The sequence below is a fragment of the Bos mutus genome, chromosome 20 (assembly GCF_027580195.1).
Source record: "Bos mutus isolate GX-2022 chromosome 20, NWIPB_WYAK_1.1, whole genome shotgun sequence".
Lineage (NCBI taxonomy): Eukaryota > Metazoa > Chordata > Mammalia > Artiodactyla > Bovidae > Bos > Bos mutus.
The window spans coordinates 59,897,432-59,903,203 of NC_091636.1; the positions used below are offsets into that span (position 1 = coordinate 59,897,432).

The window sequence follows — 5,772 nt, forward strand, 5'->3', positions numbered from 1 at the left end:
GTCTTTTTTATCTTTTATCCTCACACAGAGCTTTTCATGATTCTAATCACACTCGCCTATTTCACTGTAGCTCCACAAGATTAATTGCTAAATGTCTGCCTAGAGCTCAGGGAAAAAATATTAATAAAGAAAAGCTGCCAAAAATGTTGCACTGTCAATTTTTTTAAATATCAGAATATCTAGTAGGCTTTTCCACCCATTTTCATCTGTCAAAATCTGACTTGTCTTCTAAAGCTAGCTTAAATTTTACCCATTTGGAGTGAAGAGCTTCCCCTGTAGCTCAGCTGGTAAAGAATCTCCCCGCAATGCAGGAGACCTGGGTTTGATCCCTGGGTTGGGAAGATCCCCTGGAGAAGAGAAAGGCTACCCACTCCAGTATTCTGGCCTGGAGAATTCCTTGGAATGTATAGTCCATGGTGTCACAAAGACTTGGACACGACTGAGCGACTTTCATACTTCACACTGCCCTTGTCTTCAATCAGAATAAATCAGTCTCCTCCTCAGTACTCTCCAAAACTTTGTTTTCACTTTTGATGCAAGCCTGCTTTTTCAGTCCTTTTGCACCATAGTCGTGCATGTGTTTATACAGAAACACTTTTTTTTTCTATTTAAAATATACTTCTTAAGGTCTGTTACTGAACAAATAAGAAATACCAAAACATTCTGGGCTTCCCAGGTGACACTAGTGGAAAGAACCTGCCTGCCAATGCAGGAGACATGAGACAGGGATTTGATCCCTGGGTTAGGAAGATCCCCGGAATGGGAAATGGCAACCCATTCCAGTATTTTTACCTGGAGAACCCTGTGGACCAAGGAGTCTGGTGGGCTACGACTGAAGCAACTTAGCATGCACTCATGAAACATTCTAGGTCATATTTAGAACTCCAGTTATATTTATCATTTAGTAAATCCCATAAAGTAAATAAAGGCCTCTCGTTATAGCATCAGAGATATGTCCCCCAGCTCAGTATACACCAAAGTGACATAAGCCAGACTGAGGAAAACATCTGGCAACAGACAGCAATGAAGGTGAAAGAAGAGCAATCATTGCTTGTGACTGAGGTGACAAAGGTGGTCTCCTATAGATGTTCCCTGAGGAGTTACATTATTATACTAGCTTTATCCTTTATTTCACTACTTATCTTATAGGAATTGAGTTTAGCAAAAGTAACCAGTAGGGAAAATTAGATTTGTAAACTATTGAAATAAGCACATAAGAATGACTATTCAAAGTCATATCTAGGACTTTGTTTCGTTATTACAAAGACACTGTAAGATAGATAGTGTTTATCCTTCCTGATGTTAACATTTACTGCCCCACCAAATCTCCATTGTAGACTTTGAATAATTTCTTTTTCTCAAAGTGAATCTTTCCCAAATCTAACACAAACCTATTACCTTTTCAGGAATCTTTCCTGATACAGTAAAACTGGGAACGTTGTATAGTGATTGGAAATATCATGTTTATTAATTATTAATATTTCCTTCATTACATTGTTAGAATAAGAAGAGTATATGTAAAGAAATTAATAAATCTCTAAAGTGCATCTTTTAAATATTCAGATTTAGCCATCAGCTTTTTTCAGTGCCATATGTATTGTTCAACATTAATGTCCTGACATTGCAATCTAACTTGAAATAATAATTTTGTTCTGCATAAGAATAAAAGGAACCCAAAATTATTCAATAGTAAGACACAGACATTGTGTTAAACACTCATAGTACTCTGACAGGAAGTTAAGAATGTTAAGAATGAATTAATGAGTAATATTTAAAAGGAAACTATAAAAATAACATTTAAATATTTTCATAAGTAATTATTGGTATACAATCTCCTTCCCCCCTGGTGAAATCCCACAAAACATTTTTCTTGTCCAATCTGTTTTGACTGATCCTCTAAGTTTATACGATCAATGGTGCTTTTGTATGAAAAAAAATGCAGCATATATTTGTGGAAAGTCACTTCTTCAATATTGATAACTTTTTAAAAGAAGACAGAAACAATTTAAAAGAATCTCAATCAAGCAGGAATTATTAGCAGCTAAAGTTAGATACATTTATTGAATTCTATTAAAGTCAAATAGTATGTAATCACATATCATGAATAACTAAGAGGGGAAGTTTAAAAACTCCACAAATAGAAATTGTTATTAAATAAATGAATGTCAAAGTGAAATGTTTAGTAAGGTAAAGTGATGCTAAATTTTAATGTGGTTTTATATTTGGGAGGAGATATAGCTATTCATGATGATGATTATTTCATTTAACATTCTCCCAGTGAAATTGTCTTATTTTATTTGACAAATAATACCAAACCACCTGACCTGCCTCTTGAGAAATCTGTATGCAGGTCAGGAAGAACTGGATGTGGAACAACAGACTCGTTCAAAATAAGGAAAGGAGTGCATCAAGGCTGTATATTGTCACCCTGCTTATTTAACTTAAATGTAGAGTACATCATGAGAAACCTAGGGCTGGATGAAGCACAAACTGGAATCAAGATTGCCGGGAGAAATATCAATAACCTCAGATATGCAGATGATACCACACTTATGGCAGAAAGTGAAGAAGAACTAAAAGAGCTTCTTGATGAAAGCGAAAGAGGAGAGTGAAAAAGTTGGATTAAAACTCAACATTCAGAAAACTAAGATCATGGCATCTGGTCCCATCACTTCATGGCAAATAGATGGGAAACAGTGGAAACAGTGACAGATCTTATTTTGGGTGGGCTCCAAAAATCACTGCAGATGGTGACAGCAGCCATGAAATTAAAAGATGCTTATGACTTGAAAGTAAAGTTATGACCAAACTAGACAGTATATTAAAAAGCAGACATTACTTTTCCAACAAAGGTCCATCTAGTCAAGGCTATGGTTTTTCCAGTAGTCATGTATGGATAGGAGAGTTGGACTATAAAGAAAGCTAAGCACAGAAGAATTGATGCTTTTGAACTGTGGTGTTGAGAAGACTCTTAAGAGTCCCTTGGACTGCAGGGAGATCCAATCAGTCCATCCTCAAGGAAATCAGTCCTGAATATTCATTGGAAGGACTGATGCTGAAGCTGAAACTCCAATACTTTGGCCACCTGATGTGAATAACTGACCTGTTGGAAAAGTCCCTGATGTTGGGAAAGACTGAAGGCAGGAGGAGAAGGGGATGACAGAGGATGAGATGGTTGGATGGCATCACTGACTCAATGGACATGAATTTGAGTAAACTCTGGGAGTCGACAATAGACAGGGAGGCTGGCGTGCTGCAGTTCATGGGGTTGCAAAGTGTCAGACACGACTGAGTGATTGAACTGAACTGATTTTGACAAAATTGTGAAGCGGTTATCCTTGGAATTCATAAAACCTTATAAAGCTTGAGTTCTGGGTAACTTAGTTTATACTTACTCAAATAAAGCAAATGGAAATCTTATTCTTATTCACATAACTAAACAAAAATTCTATAATCAGTACATTTAATATTTTATTTGTTCCATCCAAGTTCAATGTTTTGTTAGCTTTATGCAATATTCTATCTTACCTTCAGCAGATTCATAGTCTTGTTTTTTCCTTCCCCCCATGATATCATATCAGTGAGTATTTTTTCCTTTTCTTTTGATTCCAAAGTTATAAGACATTAAAAGTAAGTTTAGCTTACTGGGTTTATATTTAGCATAAAAAATAAATGAAGAATTAATGATTTTTCTTAGAACTCAAGGAAAATCTTACAGTTACTAGAGAATCAGTAAGGGTAACAATCTTTTACAGGTTTATTTTCGGGTTTCCAATCTGTATTTGTGAGGGCTTCCCAGGTGGCACTAGTGGTAAAGAACCCAGTTGCCAATTCTGGAAACATAAGGGATGTGGGTTTGATCCCGGGCTTGGGAAGATCCCCTGGAGGAGCGCATGGCAACCCACTCCAGTATTCTTGCCTGGGAAATCCCATGGGTAGGGGAGCCTGGGGACTACAGTCCATGGGGTCGCAAAGAGTCAGGCACAACTGAAGCGAATTAGCACACTCACACTTTTCTGAAGTGGGTCGGTAAGCTTCTTTGTAAACAATGTGTATTCATTCAACACTTTCTTATTATTTTAGGTAAATAATATAAATATTTGCTTTAGAGTACTGGTTTGTTTTGGGTTGTGCATCTTTGGGGAGGGGGAGAATGGGGAGAATATTTTGATCGCATTTTAAGCATCTTATTGTATCTCTGTCCCAGGGAATCTCACCCTTTTTCTTGAATCCGTCTGCATTTCACAAGGAGCAGCTTTCATCACTTCTTTTCCTCCTCACTTCCTGTCTCTGAGGTGTTCATCCCTTTGCCTCTTATTCCAGTTCTCACATCTCTCCACTTAAACCTATCAGATTATTTGGGCATAGGCTTCTGTCTCCAACATTCTCTCACTCATCTCATTGATTTCTTTTTTTTTTTTAAATAAATTTATTTGTTTTAATTGGAAGCTAATTACTTTACAATATTGTGTTGGTTTTGCCATACATCAACATGAATCTGGCACTGGTATACACTTGCTCCCCATCCTGAACCCCCCTCCCACCTCCCTCCAGCTGTGGTACATACACAATGGAGTATTACTGCTGCTGCTGCTAAGTCGCTTCAGTCGTGTCCAACCCTGTGCGACCCCAGAGACGGCAGCCCACCAGGCTCCCCCGTCCCTGGGATTCTCCAGGCAAGAACACTGGAGTGGGGTGCTATTTCCTTCTCCAATGCATGAAAGTGAAAAGTGAAAGTGAAGTCGCTCAGTCGTGTCTGACTCTTAGCGACCCCATGGACTGCAGCCTACCAGGCTCCTCCATCTGTGGGATTTTCCAAGCAAGAGTACTGAAGTGGGGTGCCATTGCCAATTCAGTATACTAACGCATATATATGGAATTTAGAAAGATGGTAACAGTGCTCACTTCAGCAGCACATATACTAAAATTGGAACGATACAGAGAAGATTAGCATGGCCCTTGTGCAAGGATGACATGCAAATTCGTGAAGCGTTCCCTATTTTTAACACGTGTATACCTGTGGTGGATTCATATTGATATATGGCAAAACCAATACAATATTGTAAAGTTAAAAAATAAAATTAAAAAAAAAGAAAAAGAAAAAGAAAACAAACAGTTAATCATAAAAAAAAAGAAAGATGGTAACAATAACCCTGTATGCGAGACAGCAAAAGAGACACAGATATATAGAACAGTTTTGGACTCTGTGGGAGAGGGAGAGGGTGGGATGATCTGGGAGAATGGCAATGAAACATGTATAATATCATTGATTTCTATACAGAATATTCACAGCTATGCTTTGTTAAATTTTATCCTGATGCCAATACCAGCTATTCTAACAAATCAGCACCCTTCTAATATGTATATGCTCCCAAATTGTCCAAATCTAATAACTGAGAGAATTGCAAGTATTAGAATCATAATTGATAGACTTATTGTCCTTTATTCTGGAAACTCAACTTTCTTTTCTATCCTTGTCCAAAGTAGAGAGAGGGTGGTGAGTTTTCTTCTCACTTACTGTCAGTTGAAGTCAAAGGATTATTCAAATATGGGCCATGCAATCACAGTCTAATTTTGACTTGCCATCACAGAAATCATATTTTGTTTACTTTTATAACATGTGTGCACACTGTGTGTGCTCACATTGATGTTGGTAAAAATCTTACCTGACAGAGGGAGATGTATTCTAATGAATAGATATCCATGTACATTTATCTAGTGACCAAGGGAACAATCAGTCAGTTCACTTCAGTTCAGTTGCTCAGTCATGTC

At 37.5% G+C, this 5,772-nt stretch overlaps 1 non-coding gene across 1 annotated transcript; it reads left to right on the forward strand.

The window, feature by feature from the left end:
* The first annotated feature begins 4,897 nt into the window (after nt 1–4,897).
* LOC138984258 (U6 spliceosomal RNA) lies at nt 4,898–5,004 on the forward strand. Its single transcript, XR_011461519.1, has one exon. It is a non-coding gene; the product is annotated as a U6 spliceosomal RNA (small nuclear RNA).
* Nucleotides 5,005–5,772: the final 768 nt, after the last annotated feature.